Below are 21,454 nucleotides of genomic sequence, written 5' to 3' on the forward strand. Positions count from 1 at the left end.
TGTGTATGTAGAGATACTGGGGTGCAAAAGAGCAAGAGAGTAAATGATAATATGGGGATGAGGTGTGCTATTTACAGATTGGCTGTGTACAGGTACAGTGATCGGTAAACTGCTCTGACAGCTGATGCTTAAAGTTAGAGAGGGAGATATAAGACTCCAGCTTCAGAGGTTTTTGCAATTAGTCCCATCATACTCCCTCGGTAGCGCAAGTCGAATCCCGCTGGGACCGGGGGAAAGAGGGGTGGACAGTGGGACCTGTTGAAGTGGGGCTGGTGGAGGCGCTGAAAAACCTCCTCCTCTCTCCAAACGATCCATAGTCTGCAGCACGCGATCCATGGCAGTGCCCAGACATTGCAACATGGTCGCATGCTGCTGAACACGATCCTCCACTGGAACAGGGAGGGCGTCTGCTCCTGCTGACTCCATTCTCCGGGTGAGTGATTCTGTAATGGGTCCTAGGTGTAGTTGGTGTAGAGAGTCAGGCGCAGGACAGCAGATATGAGTAATCAACGTACTTTTGCTCAAAATGTCAAATATACAAAGTAACAATAAACAATCGCTCACAAAAAAACATTGGGGAACAGAGGGTTAAATAATGAACAAGTAATTGTGGGATTGAAATAAGGTGTGTAAAACAAAGACAAAACAAAAATGAAAAGTGGATCGGCGGTGGCAAGAAGGCAGGTGACGTCGACCACCGAACGCCGCCCGAACAAGGAGAGGGACCGACTTCGGCGTAAGTCGTGACAATAATAGATTCCTTGTAATGGTTGAGGCATCCTTATGTTAAACCAGGTAGGCTAGTTGAGAACAAGTTCTCATTTGCAACTGCGACCTGGCCAAGATAAAGCATAGCAATTCGACACATACAACAACACAGAGTTACACATGGAATAAACAAAACATACAGTCAATAATACAGTAGAACAAAAGAAAACAAAAAGTCTATATACAGTGAGTGCAAATGAGGTAAGTTAAGGCAATAAATAGGCCATGGTGGTGAAGTAATTACAATATAGCAATTTAACACTGGAATGGTAGATGAGCAGAAGATGAATGTGCAAGTAGAGATACTGGGGTGCAAAGGAGCAAGATAAATGAATAAATACAGTATGCGGATGAGGTAGGTAGATAGATGGGCTGTTTACAGATGGGCTATGTACAGGTGCAGTGATCTGTGAGCTGCTCTGACAGCTGGTGCTAAAAGCTAGTGAGGGAGATATGAGTCTCCAGCTTCAGAGATTTTCGCAGTTCGTTCCAGTCATTGGCAGAAGAGAATTGGAAGGAAATGCGGCCAAAGTAGGAATTGGCTTTGGGGGTGACCAGTGATATATACAGTGGGGGGAAAAAAGTATTTGATCCCCTGCTGATTTTGTACGTTTGCCCACTTACAAAGAAATGATCAGTCTATAATTTTAATAGTAGGTTTATTTGAACAGTGAGAGACAGAATAACAAAAAAGAAATCCTGAAAAAAAATCCCAAAATGTTAAAAAATTATTTGCATTTTAATGAGGGAAATAAGTATTTGACCCCTCTGCAAAACATGACTTAGTACTTGGTGGCAAAACCCTTGTTGGCAATCACAGAGGTCAGACGTTTCTTGTAGTTGGCAACCAGGTTTGCATACATCTCAGAAGGGATTTTATCCCACTCCTCTTTGCAGATCTTCTCTAAGTCACAGCCACAGATTTTCTATGGGATTAAGGTCTGGAGACTAGCTAGGCCACTCCATAACCTTAATGTGCTTCTTCTTGAGCCACTCCTTTGTTGCCTTGGCCGTGTGTTTTGGGTCATTGTCATGCTGAAATACCCATCCACGACCTATTTTCAATGCCCTGGCTGAGGGAAGGAGGTTCTCACCCAAGATTTGACGGTACATGGCCCCATCCATCGTCCCTTTGATGCGGTGAAGTTGTCCTGTCCCCTTAGCAGAAAAACACCCCCAAAGCATAATGTTTCCACCTCCATGTTTGACGGTGGAGATGGTGTTCTTGGGGTCATAGGCAGCATTCCTCCTCCTCGAGTTGAGTTGATGTCAAAGAGCTCTATTTTGGTCTCATCTGACCACAACACTTTCACCAGTTGTCCTCTGAGTCATTCAGATGTTCATTGGCAAACTTCAGACGGGCATGTATATGTATTCTTGAGCAGGGGGACCTTGCGGGCACTGCAGGATTTCAGTCCTTCACAGCGTAGTGTGTTACCAATTGTTTTCTTGGTGACTATGGTCCCAGCTGCCTTGAGATCATTGACAAGATCCTCGCGTGTAGTTCTAGGCTGATTACTCACCATTCTCATGATCATTGCAACTCCACGAGGTGAGATCTTGCATGGAGCCCCAGACCGAGAGATATTGACAGTTCTTTTGTGTTTCTTTCATTTGCGAATAATCGCACCAACTGTTGTCACCTTCTCACCAAGCTGCTTGGCGATGGTCTTGTAGCTCATTCCAGCCTTGTGTAGGTCTACAATCTTGTCCCTGACATCCTTGGAGAGCTCTTTGGTCTTGTCCATGGTGGAAAGTTTGGAATCTGATTGATTGATTGCTTCTGTGGAAAGGTGTCTTTTTTACAGGTAACAAGCTGCGGTTAGGAGCACTCCCTTTAAGAGTGTGCTCCTAATCTCAGCTCGTTACCTGTATAAAAGACACCTGGGAGCCAGAAATCTTTTTGATTGAGAGGGGGTCAAATACTTATTTCCCTCATTAAAATGCAATTCAATTTTTAACATTTCTGAATTGCATTTTTCTGGATATTTTTGTTGTTATTCTGTCTCTCACTGTTCAAATAAACCTACCATTAAAATTATAGACTGATCCTTTCTTTGTCAGTGGGCAAATGTACAAAATCAGCAGGGGATCAAATACTTTTTCCCCCACTGTATCTGCTGTAGCGCATGCTACGAGTGGGTGCTGCTATGGTGACCAGTGAGCTGAGATAAGGCGGGGCTTTACCTAGCAGAGACTTGTAGATAACCTGCAGCCAGTGGGTTTGGCGATGAGTATGAAGCGAGGGCCAACCAACGAGAGCATACAGGTCGCAATGGTGGGTAGTGTATGGGGCTTTCGTGACAAAACGGATGGCACTGTGATAGACTGCATCCAGTTTGTTGAGTAGAGTGTTGGAGGCTATTTTACAGATGACAACATCGAAGTCGAGGATGGTCAGTTTTACGAGGGTGTGTTTGGCAGCATGAGTGAAGGATGCTTTGTTGCGAAATAGGAAGCCGATTCTAGATTTAATTTTGGATTGGAGATGCTTAATGTGAGTCTGGAAGGAGAGTTTACAGTCTAACTAGACACCCAGGTATTTGTAGTTGTCCACGTATTCTAAGTCAGAGCTGAGATCTTGATTGAAAACAGCAGAGGTGTATTTGGAGGGCGAGTTAGTTAGGATAACCTCTATGAGGGTGCCCATGTTTACGGATTTGGGTTGTACCTGGTAGGTTCATTGATCATTTGTGTGAGATTGAGGGCATCAAGCTTAGATTGTAGGATGGCCGGGGTTTTAAGCATGTCCAGTTTAGGTCACCTAGCAGCACGAGCTCAGAAGATAGATGGGGGGCAATCATTTCACATATGGTATCGAGGGCACAGCTGGGGGCAGAGGGAGGTCTGTAGCAAGCGGCAACAGTGAGAGAGTTGTTTCTGGAAAGGTGAATTTGTTGAAGTAGAAGCTCGAATTGTTTGGGTACAGACTTGGATAGTAATACAGAACTCTGCAGGCTATCTTTGCAGTAGATTGCAACACCGCCCCCTTTGACAGTTCTATCTTGGCGGAAAATGTTATAGTTAGCGATGGAGATTTCAGGGTTTTTGGTGGTTTTCCTAAGCCAGGATTCAGACACGGCTAAGACATCCGGGTTGGCAGATTGTGCTAAAGCAGTGTGTAGGCTTCTAATGTTAACATGCATGAAACCAAGGCTTTTACGGTTACAGAAGTCAACAAATGAGAGCACCTGGGGAGTGGGAGTGGAGCTAGGCACTGCAGGACCTGGATTAACCTCCACATTAACCTCCACACCAGAGGAACAGAGGAGAAGTAGGATAAGGGTACGGCTAAAGGCTATACGAACTGGCCGTCTAGCACGTTTGGAAGAGAGAGTAAAAGGAGCAGGTTTCTGTGCAAGATAGCATAGATTCAAGGCATAGTGTCCAGACAAAGGTAAGGTAGGATGTGAGTACATGTCACGTCCTGACCAGTATAGAGGATTATTTGTATTATTTGGTCTGGCCGTGGCAGAGGTATGTTTGTTTTGTATGGTGGGGTTTTTTGTGTATAGCTTAGAGGGGTGTGTTATTTATGTGTTCCGGGGTTTTGTGATGTATGTTTTAGTATGAGTAGGTTCTAGGTTAAGTTTTCTATGTGCAGATTTGGTTGCTGGACTCTCAATTGGAGGCAGGTGTTTCTAGTTGCCTCTGATTGGGAGTCCTATAAGTAGGTGTGTGTTTTGTTTGTCACTTGTGGGTAGTTGTATGTTAGCACTGCTTTTGTTTAGCCTGCTACACTGTTCCTGTCGTGAGTTTTGTTTGTTTTTTCCTCGTGTTCTCATTTAAAATAAATGATGATGAGCACACAATCCGGTGCATATTGATCCACTTTGTCCGACAGCGATTTCAACATATCTTCTGACGAAGAGGTTTGTGACAGTACATTGGAGGTAAACCTAGGCATTGAGTAATGATGAGAGAGATATAGTCTCTAGAGACGGTTAAACCAAGTGATGTCATCGCATATGTAGGAGGTGGAACAACATTGTTGGTTAAGGCATATTGAGCAGGGCAAGAGGCTCTACAGTGAAATAAGACAGTAATCACTAGCCAGGACAGTAATGGACGAGGCATATTGATATTAGAGAGAGGCATGCGTAGCCAAGTGAACATATGGGTCCAGTGATTGGTTGGGCTGACTGGGGACACGGCGATTCAGACAGTTAGCAGGCCGGGGCTAAACAAGCTAGCAATTAGCAGACCGGGGTTGGCAAGCTAGCAGTTAGCAGACCGGGTTAGCAAGCAAGCAGTTTGCAGACCGGGGCTAGCAGTTAGCAGACCGGGGCAGGCAAGCTAGCAGTTAGCAGACCGGGGCTGGCAAGTTAGCCTTTGGGGGACGTTGCGATGGGTGTAAGTCTGTTTTTGCCTCTTCGTGCGGTAACGTCGATAGACCAGTCGTGGAATTAGTAGGGTTCCAAGTAGCTCTAGATAGCTAGCAGGCCGGTTAGCAGAATGGGCCTTCAGCGGACGTCGCGCCTGAGGGGCATGTTGGAATCCTCGGGCAGATTATGTCGGTATTCCAGTCGTAGAGGATCAGCGGGGTTCCGTGCCCCGTACCGGCAGTAGAAGGGGTCCTGATATTGTAGCCCATGAGGGGGCTTCGGTGGTAGCACAGGAGCCCTGGCCGAGCTAGCTTCAGGCTAATTGGTGCTTGCTCCGGAATGGAAACGCTAGCCAGGAGTAGTCACCCGGGATTGCGGTTAGCTAGTTGTGAAGATCCAGATGAAAATGTTCAGAGTTTGCGGTAGGAATCCGGGGATATGGGGAAAAAAATATATAAATTAATAGTAGGTCCGTTATGCTCTGGTTTGAGTCACGTTGTTCGAACTGGCGAGAGCTTTCCGAGCTAAAGGTTAGCTGATGACCGCTAGCAATGGTTTGCTGACTGATAGCTGGTAGGTAGTTAGCTGGCTAGCTTCAGTTGAGGGATTCCAGATCCGAAGTAAATAGAAATACTTTCGAGAAAAAAAACAGATCCACGCCACATTGGGTGAGGCGGGTTGTAGGAGAGTATTTAGAAGTTGAGGTTTAGGAAAACAATTTTTAAAGATATGCGAAGAAAAATATGTAAAAAGATATATACAAGGGACACGACAAGACAAATACATCTGACTGCTACGCCATCTTGGAAATATATTTTTTTAAATTAAATACAATTTTAAAAAATTGCCCCAGGCAGGACATATGGGAGAAAGAGATGGGTTTGAACATGTCCCTTCCCCATGTTGAGCAAATCAAATACAGGGCACATCTTCCCTCCCTCCTCCGCAATCTCCCTCCATGTGTCTAGCAGGCTGACACCTCGGTAGGGGCCTGGAAAGTGGCCTATTGAATTACAGCTTCCTCAACGGCCCTAAGTCATCCCACGCCTCTCACCCTCCGTGGCCGATCTATCAGAGTTAGTCAGCTTGATCGTTCATCTTGCAACCAAGTTTGAATAAAACCGGGCAGAGGAGTCACAACCACACATCACTCAGCTGGCCGGGTCCTCTATGAGACAGTAGCAAAGTCAGAGGAGGAAAAGAAAATGACACGGTGGTGGTGTGGTATGGTGGAGATGGACCACTGGTCATGCTCCTGTCTAGTTCCCAAATGGCACCCTTTTTCTATGTAGTGCCCTACTTTTGGCTCTAATCAAAAGTCAAGTAGTTTACTATATTGGGTATAGTGTGCCATTTTGGATGCAGATTTCTCTCATCGTGGAGGTCACATACACGTGTTTAGCAGATGTTATTGCGGGTGTAGCGTAATAATTGTGTTTCTAGCTCCAACAGCGCAGTAATATCTAAGTATAATTCATCATCCAAATTGAGGTCAGTGAAAGTTGATGTCCAGAAGTGTCACGACTTCCACCGAAGTCGGTTCCTCTCCTTGTTCTGGCGGCGTTCGGCGGTCGACGTCGCCGGTCTTCTTGCCATTGCCAATCCACTTTTCATTTTCCATTTGTTTTGTCTTTGTTTCCCACACACCTGGTTTTCATTTTCCAATTACTGGTCATGCATTTAACCCTCTGTTTCCCCCATGTCTTTGTGTTTATTGTTAAGGTCGGTACGTTTCCGGCTGGTTTTTTTTCGTGTGCTGTTTTCACCCGTGTTTTGTGGCAACTGTTATTGTTCGCACATTGGTATTGTTACTTTGTGCTATTTTCTTAAGTAAAGTACGTTGTCCACTCATCTCTGCTCACCTGCGCCTGACTTCATGCACCAGCTACACCCACCGCCTGACAGAATCACACGCCCCAGTCATCATGGAGTCAGCAGGAACAGGTACCCCTGTTATTGGGGTCGAGGAGCACGTCCAGGAGCAAGCAGCGATGCTCCATCATCTCGGCGCCACCATGGATTGCATCCTACAGACTATGGATCGCTGGGAGAGAAAGGGAGGTCCTCCAGCGCCTCCGCCAGCGCAACCAAGGTCTCCACTACTCGCTCCTCTTTCACCCGGTCCCAGTGGGATTCGTCTGGCCCTCCCTAGGGAGTATGATGGGACGGCTGCACAATGTCAGGGTTTCCTATTACAACTAGAGCTCTACCTAGCAACGGTCCATCCGGCGCCTTTGGACCGAGACAGGGTGTCTGCCCTCGTCTCATGGAGTGGGCCAACGCCATGTGGGGAGAAGGAGATGCGGCACTGGACCACTTAGAAGATTTCACCCGCTGCTTCCGGGCAGTCTTTGACCACCCGCCTGAGGGTAGAGCGGCGGGTGAACGTCTCATACATCTGAGGCAGGGGACGAGGAGAACCCAGGAGTTCGCTCTGGACTTCCGGACCCTGGCCGCTGGCGTGGGATGGAACTACAGGGCCCTGATCGACCACTATCGTTGCAGTTTGCGCGTGGACGTCCGTCGGGAGTTGGCCTGCAGGGACAACAAACTCACTTTCGATCAGCTGGTGGACCTGTCCATTCGGTTGGATAACCTGTTGCTACCCGCGGACGTCCAGATCGGGGTCTGTCGGTTCCATCCCCCATCCCCCAGCACCACCGCTCCGACGCCTATGGAGCTGGGAGGTGCTGCACTTAGGGAGATCGGACGAGGTTCCGTTTCATCCATCATCTGTGGCCGCAGAGGGCACACTGCCGGTCGGTGCTGGGGAGGTTCCTCTGGGAGTCGAGGCAGCAGGCAGGGCACTCTCGCTTCACCCCAGGTGAGCCAGCACTATGCTCCCCCAGAGCTCTCTGTTGCCTACATGTTTTTGAAAGTTACTTTAACTGAGTTTTCCCCGCATTCCCAACATAAGGCGCTCGTCGATTCAGGCGCAGCTGGGAATTTCGTTGACAGATCATTTGCCCATAGATTAGGGATCCCCATTGTTCCAGTGGATATGCCCTTCCCAGTTCACGCCCTAGACAGTTGACCATTAGGGTCCGGGTTGATTAGGGAGGTCACCGCGCCCCTGGGCATGGTGATGCAGGAGGGTCATAAGGAGAGAATCAGTCTCTTCCATATTGATTCTCCTGCATTTCCCGTGGTGTTAGGCCTACCCTGGTTAGTCTGTCATGATCCCACTCTTTCGTGGCAACCTAGGGCTCTCATGGGGTGGTCACGAGAGTGCTCAGGGAGGTGTTTAGGGGTTTCCGTTGGTGCTATTACGGTGGAATGTCCAGACCAGGTCTCCACCGTGCGCATTCCCCCTGAATATGCCGATTTGGCTCTCGCCTTCTGTAAGAACTTCCCAGGAGTCACATCTATCCCCTGTCACAGGCGGAGACGGCGGCTATGGAGACATATGTCTCCGAATCCCTGTGTCAGGCGTACATTCGGTCTTCCACTTCACCCGCCTCCTCGAGTTTCTTTTTTGTGAAGAAGGAGGGAGGTCTGCGCCCGTGTATTGACTATCGAGGTCTAAATCAAATCAGATCACTGTGAGGTGCAGTTACCCGCTACCTCTCATTGCCATGGCGATTGAGTCAATGCAAAGGGCACGCTTCTTCACTAAACTAGATCTCAGGAGCGTGTACAACCTGGTGCGTATCGGGGAGGGAGATGAGTGGAAGACGGCGTTCAGTACCACCTCAGGGCATTATGTGTACCTCGTCATGCCGTATGGGTTCATGCATGCTCCATCAGTTTTCAAAGCCTTTGTAGACAAGATTTTCAGGGACCTGCACGGGCATGGTGTAGTGGTGTATATTGATGAAATTCTGATATACTCTGCTACACGCGCCGAGCATGTGTCCCTGGTGCGCAGGGTGCTTGGACGATTGTTGGAGCATGATCTGTACGTCAAGGCTGAGAAATGCCTGTTCTTCCAGCAGGCCGTCTCCTTCCTAGGGTACCGCATTTCCACCTCAGGGGTGGAGATGGAAAGTGACCGCATTTCAGCCGTGCGTAATTGGCTGACTCCCACCATGGTAAAGGAGGTGCAGCGGTTTTTAGGGTTTGCCAATTACTACCGGAGGTTTATCTGGGGTTTTGGCCAGGTGGCGGCTCCCATTACCTCACTGCTGAAGGGGGGTCCTGTACGTTTGCAGTGGTCGGCTGAGGCGGACAGGGCTTTAGTTCACCTAAAGGCTCTGTTTACCTCGGCTCCCGTGCTGGCCCATCCGGATCCTTCTTTGGCGTTCATAGTGGAGGTGGACATGTCCGAGGCTGGGATAGGAGCCGTACTCTCTCAGCGCTCGGGCATGCCACCGAAGCTCCGCCCCTGTGCTTTCTTCTCGAAGAAGCTCGGCCGGCGGAGCATAACTATGATGTGGGGGACCGGGAGTTGTTGGCTGTTGTGAAAGCCTTGAAGGAGTGTAGACATTGGCTTGAGGGGGCTAAACATCCTTTTCTCATCTGGACTGACCACCGCAACCTCGAGTACAGCGAGGAGACTGAATCCTCGTCAGGCAAGGTGGGCCATGTTTTTTACCTGTTTTGTGTTTACCCTGTCCTACAGACCAGCTACCCAAAATGTGAAGGCAGACGCACTGTCCCGGCTGTATGACACAGATGAGTGGCTCATGGATCACACTCCCATACTCCCAGCCTCCTGCCTGGTAGCACCGGTTGTGTGGGAGCTGGATGCGGACATTGAGCAGGTGTTACGTACGGAGCCCACTCCCCTCCAGTGTAAGCTGGCCGTCTGTACGTTCCGTCTGCTGTCTTCGACCGGCTGATCTATTGGGCCCACACGTCACCCTCCTCTGGTCATCCTGGTATCGGTCGGACGGTGCGCTGTCTTAGTGGGAAGTACTGGTGGCCGCTTTGGCTAAGGACATGATGGTTTATGTTCCTGCTGCTCAGTGTGCACCCAGTGCAAGGCTCCTAGGCACCTGCCCAGAGGTAAGTTACAACCCCTACCCGTTCCTCAACGGCCGTGGTCACACCAGTCGGTAGATTTCCTGACCGATCTTCCTCCCTCACGGGTAACATTACGATCCTGGTCGTTGTGGATCGTTTTTCTAAGTCCTGTCGTCTCCTCCCTTTGCCCGGTCTCCCTACGGCCCTACAGACTGTGGAGGCCTTGTTCACTCACGTCTTCCGGCACTACGGGGTGCCTGAGGACATAGTCTCTGATCGGGGTCCCCAGTTCACGTCCAGAGTATGGAGGGCGTTCATGGAACGTCTGGGGGTCTCAGTCAGCCTCACCTCAGGTTTTCACCCCGAGAGTAATGGGCAGGTGGAGAGAGTAAACCAGGATGTGGGTAGGTTTCTGCAGTCATATTGCTAGGAACGGCCGGGGGAGTGGGAGGCGTTCATCCCCTGGGCAGAGATTTCCAGTGTGTACTGGGGTATCAGCCGGTTCTGGCACCTTGGCATCAGAGCCAGATCGAAGCTCCTGCGGAGGACGAATGGTTTAAGTGCTCAGAGGAGACCTGGGACGCTGCTCATGTGCATCTGCAATGGGCCGTGAGGCGACAGAAGGCGAGCGCCACTGCAGTGAGGCCCCGGTGTTCGAACAGGGGGACCGGGTCTGGCTCTCGACCTGAAACCTGCCCCTCCGCCTGCTCTGCCGGAAGCTGGGGCCGCGGTTTGTGGGGCCATTCAAAGTCCTGAGGAGACTGAACGAGGTATGCTACAGGTTACAGCTTCCCCCAGATTACCGTATTAATCCCTCGTTCCATGTGTCTCTCCTCATGCTGGTGGTGGCTGGTCCACTCCAGGAGTCTGAGGTGCTGGAGGTTCCTCCACCCCCTCTGGACATCGAGGGGGCCCCGGTGTATGCTGTTCAAGCCATCCTGGACTCGAGGCGTTGGGCGAGGGGCCTTCAGTACCTCGTGGAGTGGGAGGGGTATGGTCCGGAGGAGAGATGCTGGGTGCCGGTGGAGGACGTCTTGGACCCTTCGTTGCTGAAGGAGTTCCACCGTCTCCACCCGGATCGCCCTGCGCCTCGTCCTCCGGGTCGTCCCCGAGGTCGGTGTCGGCGCACTGCCGGAGCCGCACGTCAAGGGGGGGTACTGTCACGACTTCCGCCGAAGTCGGTCCCTCTCCTTTTTCGGACGGCGTTCGGAGGTCGATGTCACCAGCCTTCTAGCCATCGCCAATCCACTTTTCATTTTCCATTTGTTTTGTCTTTGTTTTACACACCTGGTTTCACTTCCCCAATTACTTGTTCATTATTTAACCCTCTGTTCCCCCATGTTTTTTTTGTGAGTGATTGTTTGTATGTATTTACGGTCCTTTATGTGGGCTTGCTTTATTGTATTGCATTTGCCTATTTTGAGTAAATTATGTCTATTTACTCATATCTGCTGCCCTGCGCCTGTCGCCTCTACACAAGCTACACACAGACCTCATTACAAGGGGGCCTAACCTGTCATAGTGCACTATTTTTGACCAGAGCCTGGTCAAAAGAAGTGTGCTAATTAGGGAACACAGACACTTGAGCTGTCCTGCTGTAGTCAGAGATTAGTATGTCTGACTGAATCCTCTAGCTACTCAGCTTCTGGATTGATGTGACATCAATCACGTTTCAGGCTCTGCCATTTTCTCTGTGATGAGGCTCTGTCCCAAATGGCACCCTATTCCCTATATAGTGCACTACTTTTGACAAGAGCCCGATAGGCTATAGGGTTATGGTCAAAATTGTGCACTAAATAGGGAATAATGAGCCATTTGGGACACACCTCTCATTGTACTCTACTACTTTGACTCACACACCTAAATGAACCAACAGAATGAACATCAGCCTGACATCAGCTTTCATTTTCTAATACACCAACACAGTGTAACAGTGTATCCCTGGGTGACCATTAAAATAAATCATTCCTGGACTGAAGTGAGAGCCCCCAAGTGTTCATGCCTCATCAAGAGCTCAATTTCTCTACTCGATTTACCCTGCCACCGCTGCCAAATGAAAGCACCTTTCTCCTTTACACCCTAGCTAGTACAGAATATTACATTTAACTTTGTAGCTGTCCTTTGTACTGCCCATGTGCAGTGATGGAAGGCAGAATACAGTGAATTCGGAAAGTATTCAGACCTCTTCACTTTTTCCACATTTTGTTACGTTACAGCCTTATTCTAAAATGGATTAATGAAAAAAAAACTTTGCAACCCAATACCCAATATTGACAAAGCAAAAATTGGTTTTTAGAATTATTTACAAATGTATATACAAAGAAAAACTTAAATGTCACATTTACTTAAGTATTCAGACCCTTTACTCAGTACTTTGTTGAAGCACCTTTGGCAGCCTTGTGTCATCTTGGGTATGACGCTACAAGCTTGGCACACCTGTATTTGGGGAGTTTGTCCCGTTCCTCTCTGCAGATCCTCTCAAGCTCTGTCAGGTTGGATGGGAAGCGTCGCTGCACAGTTATTTTCAGGTCTCTCCAGAGGTGTTCGATCGGTTTCAAGTCCGGGGTCTAGCTGGGCCACTCAAGAACATTTAGAGACTTGTCCCTAAGCCACTGCTGCATTGTCTTGGCTGTGTGCTAAGGGTTGTTGTCCTGTTGGGAGGTGAACCTGCGCCCCAGTCTGAGGTCCTGAGCGGTACGGAGCAGGTTTTCATCAACGATATCTATTTACTTTGCTCCGTTCATCTTTCCCTCGATCCTGACGAGTATCCCAGTCCCTGCAGCTGAAAAACATCCCCATAGTATGATGCTGCCACCACCATGCTTCACCGTAGGGATGGTTTTGGCCAGGTGATGAGTGGTGCCTGGTTTCCTCCAGATATGATGCTTGGCATTTAGGCCAAAGATTTCAATCTTGGTTTCATCAGACCAGAGAATCTGGTTTCTCATGGTCTGAGTCCTTCAGGTGCCTTTTGGTAAACTCCAAGCAGGCTGTCATGTGCCTTTTACTGAGCAGTGGCTACCGTCTGGCCACTCTACCATAATGGCCACTGTGTTTTTGGGGACGTTCAATGCAGCAGAATTTGTTGTTGTTCCCTTCCCCAGATAAGTGCCTCAACATAGGTGTGTGCCTTTAAGAATCATGTCCAACCAATTTAATTTACGACAGGTGGACTCCAATCAAGTTGTAGAAACATCTCAAGGATGATCAATGGAAACAGGATGCACCTGAGCTCAATTTTGAGTCTCATAGTAGAAGGTCTGAATACTTATGTAAATAAGGTATTTCTGTTTTAAATTTTTATAATTCATAACATTTCAAAAACATGTTTTTTCTTTATCATTATGGGGTATTGTGCCTAGATTGATTAGGAACAATTCATTTAATCCATTTTAGAATAAGGCTGTATTGTAACAAAATGTAGAAAATCATTACAAGGTCATTTGGTTTACTTTGCTATGATCAAGCCACTTGACATGAACACTTTATTATTCTGATACAGTACTTGCTCATATATACATCTACATTTTAGTCATTTAGTAGATACTCTTATCCAGAGTGACTTCCAGTTTCATAAATTTTAGATAGCTAGGTGGGACAACCACTTATCTCAGTTATTATAAGTAAATTTTCCTCAATAAATCAGCAAAGACAGTTCTCATAGCATCAGGGGGAAGCTTGTTCCACCATTGGGGTGCCAGGACAGAAAAGAGAATTGACCAGCTGAGCAGGAGCTGAACTCCCATAGGGATGGGAGTTCAGAGGGCCAAAAGACCAGAGGTGGCAGACTGGAGTGCTTGGGTTGGTATGTAGGTTTTGAGCATAGTCTGAAATTAGGGAGGGGCAGTTCCCCTTGCTGCTCTATAGGCAAGCACCATGGTCTTGTAGTGGATGCGAGATTTGACTGGAAGCTAGTGGAGTGTGCAGAGGAGCGAGTTGCTGTTTGCAGAGAACGACAGGTGTTGTCCAGTGTCACACCAACATTCTTTGCATTCTGGGAGGGGGACACGGTGGAGTTGTCAACCATGATGGAGAGGTCTTGGAGTGGCCAGGCCTTCCTCGGGAGGAAGAGCAGCTCGGGCTTGTCAAGGTTCAGCTAGAGGTAGTGGGCCAACATCCAAGCTGAAATGTCTGCCAGGCACACAGAGATGCCTGTCACCACCTGGGTGTAAGAAGGGGAAGGAGAAAAGTAGTTGAGAGTCATCCGCATAACAATGATAGGAGAGACCATGTGAGGATATGATAATGCCAGTGTGCAGAGCCTGAGACGCTCAGCCCTGAGAAGGTGGAGAGGAGGATCTTATGGTTCACTGTGTCGAAGGCATCTGATAGATCTAGGAGAATGAGAAAAAGGTGAGAGAGAGTCAGCTTTCGCAATGCGGAAAGCCTTCATGACACAGAGGAGAGCAGTCTCGGTTGAATGAACCATCTTGAAGCCTGACTGGTTTGGGTCAAAAAGATTGTTCTGAGAGAGATAACGAGAGAGCAAGTCATAGACTGCATGCTCAAGTGTTTTGGGAAAAAAAGATACCGTCTGTAGTTTATGACATCAGCGGTGTCCAGTGTTGGTTTCTTGAGGAGGGGAGTGACTGGCCATCTAGAAGTCAAAAGGTACGCAGCCAGTGGTCAGGGGTGAGTTGATGAAGAAAGTGAGGAATGGGAGAAGGTCTCCAGAGATGGTCTGGAGGAGGGAATGGTGTTAATCGGGCAGGCTGTCATTTGGCCGGACATCACTAGTCGCAGTATTTCATCTGGAGAGAGAGAGGAAAAATAGGTTGTTAACCTCTATGGGCTAGGTGGGACGCTAGCGTGCCACCCGTGGTGCACTCCATCAACAGCAGGTGCATTTCAAGAGCGGCAAATTTGAATCCAAATAAATGTCAAAATTCACATTTTTCAAAAATACAACTATTTTACACCATTTGAAAGATAAACATCTCCTTAATCTAACCACGTTTTACGATTTCAAAAAGGTTTTACGGCGAAAGCATAAATTTAGAGGATGTTAGGACAGTACATTTACAAGAGTTGTGTGTAATGTTTTGTCAAGTCAAAGACAGGGTCACCAAAACCATAAAACCAGCTAAAATGATGCACTAACCTTTTACAATCTCCATCAGATGACACTCCTAGGACATTATGTTAGACAATGCATGCATTTTTAGTTCTATCAAGTTCATTTTTATATCCAAAAACAGCGTTTTACTATGGCATTGATGTTGAGGAAATCGTTTCCCTCCAATAACCGGCAGTCAAGTCAGCGTCACAAATTAAATAATTAAAATTAGAAAACATTGGTAAAATATTATATTGTCATTTAAAGAATTATAGATTTACATCTCTTGAACGCAATCAACTTGCCAGTTTTAAAAATAACCTTACTGGGAAATCACACTTTGCAATAATCTGAGCACTGCGCCCAGAAAAATACGCGTTGCGATACAGACTAGACGTCATGTTGGGGAGATCTAAAATCGAAAATACTATGTAAATAATCCATTACCTTTGATTCTCTTCATCAGATGTCACTTCCAGGTATCACAGGTCCATAACGAATGTAGTTTTGTTCAAAAAAGCTCATCATTTATGTCCAAAAATCTCCGTCTTGTTAGCACATGATCTAAGCCAGCCGGACTTCTCGTCATGAACGAGGGGAAAAAATATATTTCCGTTCGTTCAAACATGTCAAACGTTGTATAGCATAAATCATTAGGGCCTTTTTTAACCAGAACATGAATAATATTCAAGGTGGACGAATGCATACTCTTTTATAACGTATTGGAACGAGGGTACCCAACATGAACTCGCGCGCCAGGTGTCTAATGGGACATCATCGTTCCATGGCTCTTGTTCGGTCAGATCTCCCTCCAGAAGACTCAAAACACTTTGTAAAGGCTGGTGACATCTAGTGGAAGCAATAGGAAGTGCCAAAATATTCCTCAGCCCCTGTGTTTTTCAATGGGATAGGTTTAAAGTCAATACAACACATCAGGTATCCACTTCCTTTCAGAAAATGTCTCAGGGTTTTGCCTGCCAAATGAGTTCTGTTATACTCACAGACACCATTCAAACAGTTTTAGAAACTTTAGAGTGTTTTCTATCTATATATAATAAGTATATGCATATTCTAGTTACTGGGTAGGATTAGTAACCAGATTAAATCGGGTACATTTTTTTTATCCAGACGTGCAAATGCTGCCCCCTAGCCCTAACAGGTTAACCTTCTTTTCAAAGTGGTTGACAAAGTCGTCCGCAGAGAAGGAGGGAGGGGTGGAGGATTAAGGAGGGAGGAGAAGGTGGCAAAGAGTTTCCTAGGGTTAGAGGGAGAAGCTTGGCATTTAGATTGATAGAAAGTGGCTTTAGCAGCGGATACAGAGGAAAAGAAGGTAAAAAGGAAGGAGTGAAAGGATAACATGCTGACCAGACCGGACACGTCGCATGCGTGAGCACCGCAAAATAAATGTAGAAATCCATGTTATTCATTTATTGCACCCACACTGCTCGCGTGCGCCAACACGCATCTGCGATGCCAAGAATGCCAAAATTTCTGACGCAGATCGCGCTGCAAATCCTGCCTCTCCCATCTCCTCATTGGTTTATAGAAGCAGGTACCCACGTGCCATCTCCTCATTGGTTATACCCACGTGGAAGATTGTAAGACGAACTGTTTTGCCGGTTGTCGTGGTAATACTATGAAAGTGTAGATGCCGATCACCATATAAGTTCAAAGATGAAAATGCCTGGAAGGAGGAGAGATGACTAGAAACGATTCGGTTGTCCGTTTTATGTGTGGATTAATTGTAGTAGAGGACCTTGTGCATTTCAGGTAAAATAACAACTCAATGTTTATGTCCCAGGAAAAATTAGCTAGCAACAGCAAGCTAGCTAAATAGGACAAATTAGCTAGAAAGTGTAAGCTAACTAGCTAAATTGCCATACATGTTAACCTGTCTGGGCTAGGGGACAGTATTTTCACGGCCGGATGAAAAACGTACCCAATTAAAAAAACTAGAAACTAGAATATGCATATTATTAGTAGATTTGGATAGAAAACACTCTGAAGTTTCTAAAACTGTTTGAATGGCGTCCCACCCCTGGTACACCCAATCAACAACAGGTGAAATATCAAGAGCGCCAAATTTGAAAAGAATTGAAAACAATTAAATGTCATAATTCAAATTTCTCAAACATACAACTATCTTACACCCTTTGAAAGATAAACATCTCCTTAATCTAACCACGTTGTCCGATTTCAAAAAGGCTTTACGGCAAAAGCATAAAGTTAGATTATGTTAGGAGAGTACATTGACAATAGCTGTGTGTAATGTTTTGTCAATTCAAAGACAGGCGTCACCAAAAGCAGAAAACCAGCTAAAATGATGCACTAACCTTTGACAATCTCCATCAGATGACACTCCTAGGACATTATGTTAGACAATGCATGCATTTTTTGTTCTATCAAGTTCATATTTATATCCAAAAACAGCGTTTTACTATGGCGTTGATGTTGAGGAAATCGTTTCCCTCCAATAACCGCCAGTCAAGCAGCACAACAAATTAAATAATTACTATTCGAAAACATTGGTAAAATATTATATTGTCATTCAAAGAATTATAGATATACATCTCTTGAACGCAAACGGATTGCCAGATTTAAAAATAACCTTACTGGGAAATCACACTTTGCAATAATCTGAGCACTGCACCCAGAAAAATACGCTTTGCGATACAGACTAACCGCCATGTTGGAGAGATCTAAAATCGAAAATACTATGTAAATAATCCATTACCTTTGATTCTCTTCATCAGATGTCACTTCCAGGAATCCCAGGTCCATAACAAATGTAGTTTTGTTCGAAAAAGCTCATAATTTATGTCCAAAAAGCTCCGTGTTGTTAGCACATGATCTATGCCAGCCGGACTTCTCGTCATGAACGAGGGGGAAAAAAATATTTACGTTCGTTCAAACATGTCAAACGTTGTATAGCATAAATCATTAGTGCCTTTTTTAACCAGAACATGAATAATATTCAAGGCGGACGTTTGCATTCTCTTTTAAAACATTTTGGAACGAGAGTACCCAACATGAACTCGCGCGCCAGAGTCTAATCGGCCACCACCGTTCCAAGGCCCTTGTTCGTTCAGTTCTCACAGTATAAGACTCAAAACACTTTCTAAAGACTGGTGACATCTAGTGGAAGCCATAGGAAGTGCTCAACAATTAATAAGCCCCTGTGTGTTTCAATGGCATAGGCTTAAAGGTAATTCAACACATCAGGTATCCACTTCCTGTCAGAATTTGTCTCAGGGTTTTGACTGCCATATGAGTTCTGTTATACTTACAGACACCATTCAAACAGTTTTAGAAAATTCAGAGTGTTTTCTATCCAAACCCGAACAATAATATGCATATTCTAGCTTCTGAGTTGGTGTAGGAGGCAGTTAAAAATGGGCACATATTTTTTTCAAAATTCTCAATACTGCCCCCTAGCCCCAAGAGGTTGTCCCATGAGTTTGAAGGTAGGCCTTGAAATACATCCACAGGTACCCCTCCAATTGACTCAAACCTATCAGAAGCTTCTAAAGCCATGACATCATTTTCTGGAATTTTCCAAGATGTTTAAATGCAGTCTACTTAGTGTATGTAAACTTCTGACCCACTGGAATTGTGATACAGTGAAAATAATCTGTCTGTAAACAATTGTTGTAAAAATTACTTGTCATGCACAAAGTAGATGTCCTAACCGACTTGTCAAAACTATAGTTCGTTAACAAGAAATGTGTGGAGTGGTTGAAAAACGAGTTTTAATGACTCCAACCTAAGTATATGTAAACTTCCGATTTCAACTGTATATGGGGCCCTGGTGAAAATTAGTGCACTTTGTAGGTAATAAGGTGCCTTTTGGAACTCAGACTGAGTGCTGCCCTGTCCAAGCTCTCGTTTACTGTACAGGAACAGGAAATTACTCAGCAGCCCCTGACCTCTGAGGTCTGTTTCACCAGGGCCAGCTGGCTGGGGAACAGGGATGATGATGCCACGCTCACCGTGGGTGTTTCCTGGGTAATTGGTTCACTTGTCTGCATTAAACCTAAGTTATTAGATGTTATTAGATGTACACAGGACTTTAAATGTTGAATCTATAATTCTTTCAGATTGGGAGATTAATGTTAAAGAAATATAACAATAGCATCAACAGCAGCTCTAGAACTATTGTGCATGCCAGGTCCCTGTGATGTATCGCCCCTGTTGAAAAGCACATAAATGGATTATCATACCATGATAAGACTCCTGTCCTCATCTCTCTTCTCCCTGCTATGCCTGTGTCTACCAAGTTCATAAATAATCATTATATTGATAATATAATCTATCTATTTTCTTTATTCAGAAATTGTCATCATCAGGATAGTTTATGTTCCCATGGCTCCAAGGGAGGAAGTGGATGGAGGTTCAGGCTGTCTCTGGCAATCTCATTTGCAGGGGGCCTGATGTATAGCATATACAGTGCCTTCAGAAAATATTAACACCCCTTGACTTTTTCCACATTTTGTTCTGTGTACCTAATGGATTTAATTGTAATTTTTGTCAACATTCTACAAAAAAAATCTCTAATTTCAAAGTGGAAGAAAAATTCTAGCATTTGTAAAACATTTATGAAAAGTAAAACACTAATATCTTGATTAGATAAGTATTCAACCCCCAGAGTCAATACATGTTAGAATCACCTTCGGCAGCAATTACAGTGTGAGTCTTTCTGGGTAAGTCTCTAAGAGGTTTGCACACCTGGATTTTACAATATTTGCACATTCTTTTTACAATTCTTCAAACTCTGTCAAATTGGTTGTTGATCATAGCTAGACAGAACTTTTCAAGACTTGCCGTAGATTTTCAAGCCGATTTAAGTCAAAACTGTAACTAGGCCACTCAGGAACAATACATGCCGCCTTGGTAAGCAACTCCAGTGTATATTTGGCCTTGTGTTTTAGGTTATTTTCCTGCTAAATGGTGAATTTGTCTCCCAGTGTCTGTTTGAAAGCAGGTTGTCCTCTGATTTTGCCTGTGCTTAGATCTATTCTGTTTAAGTGATTTAATAAAACAAATCCCTTGTCGATGACAAGCACACCGAACAGCCATCGCCATGCTTGAAAATACATTGCCCTGTAGCACACACTTCTGTCATCATGAAGTGCTTTGAGAGACTAGTCAAGGATAATATCACCTTCACCCTACCTGTCACCCTAGACCCACTTCAATTTGCTTTCCGCCCCAATAGGTCCACAGACAATGCAACCGCCATCACACTGCACATTGCCCTATCCCATCTGGACAAGAGGAATACCTATGTAAGAACGCTGTTCATTGACTACAGCTCAGCATTCAACACCATAGTACCCTCCAAACTCATCATTAAGCTTGAGACCCTGGTTCTCGACCCTGGCATGTGCAACCTTGGTCCTGGACTTCCTGATGGGCCGCCCTCAGGTTGTGAGGGAAGGAAATAACATCTCCACTCCGCTAATCCTCAACACTGGGACCCCACAACGGTGTGTTCTCAGCCCTCTACTGTACTCCCGGTTCACCCACGTCTGCGTGGCCATGCAAGCCTCCAACTCAATCATCAAGTTTGCAGACGACACAACAGCGGTAGGCTTGATTACCAACAACGGCGAGACATCCTACAGGGAGGAGGTGAGGGCATTCGGAGTGTGATGTCAGGAAAATAAGCTCTCACTCAATTTCAGCAAAACAAAAGAGATGATCGTGGACTTCAGGAAACAGCAGAGGGAGCACCCCACTTATCCACTTCGACGGGACAGCAGTGGAGAAGGTGGAGAAGGTGGAAAGTTTTAAGTTCTTCTGTGTTCATATCACCGACAAACGGAAATGGTCCACACACACAGACAGCTCAGGAGGGTGAAAAAATGTGGCTTGTCACCAAAAACTCAGGAGGCTGAAAAAAAGTGGCTTGTCACCAAAAACCCTCACTAACTTTTACAGGTACACAATTGAGAGCATCCTGTCGGGCTGTATCTCCAGAGGGTGGTGCGGTCTGCATAACACATCACCGGGGGCAAACTACCTGCCCTCCAAGACACCCACAACACCCGATGTCACAGGAAGGCAAAAAAGATCATCAAGGACAATAACCACCCGAGCCACTGCCTGTTCACCCTGCTTCCATCCAGAAGGCGATGTCAGTACAGGTGCATCAAAGCTTGGACAGAAAGATTGAAAAACAGTTTCTATCTCAAGGCCATCAGATTGTTAAACAGCCACCGCTAGCACAGAGAGGCCACTTTAATAAATGGAACACTAGTCACTTAAATAATGCCACTTTAAGAATGTTTACATATCTCGCATTACTCATCTCATATGTATATAACGTATACTGTATCCTTCACTATCTATTCTTTACTATCTATTGCACCTTAGCCACTGTGTCATTGCTCATCTATAT

At 46.0% G+C, this 21,454-nt stretch overlaps 1 long non-coding RNA gene across 2 annotated transcripts in view; it reads left to right on the plus strand.

Moving 5' to 3' along the window:
* The window catches only part of LOC106607904 (uncharacterized), a 158,673-nt gene that overhangs the window by 109,491 nt on the left and 27,728 nt on the right, over positions 1–21,454 (plus strand). Inside the window, exon 4 of one of the 2 annotated variants that reach the window (XR_006770282.1) lies at positions 19,002–19,547. The exons of the other annotated variant lie outside the window; for it this stretch is intronic. This is a non-coding gene — a long non-coding RNA (uncharacterized lncRNA). Of the gene's footprint in view, positions 1–19,001; positions 19,548–21,454 lie in introns of those variants that run through there. 2 annotated transcript variants of the gene reach the window in all.

The sequence above is a fragment of the Salmo salar genome, chromosome ssa06 (genome assembly GCF_905237065.1).
Source record: "Salmo salar chromosome ssa06, Ssal_v3.1, whole genome shotgun sequence".
Lineage (NCBI taxonomy): Eukaryota > Metazoa > Chordata > Actinopteri > Salmoniformes > Salmonidae > Salmo > Salmo salar.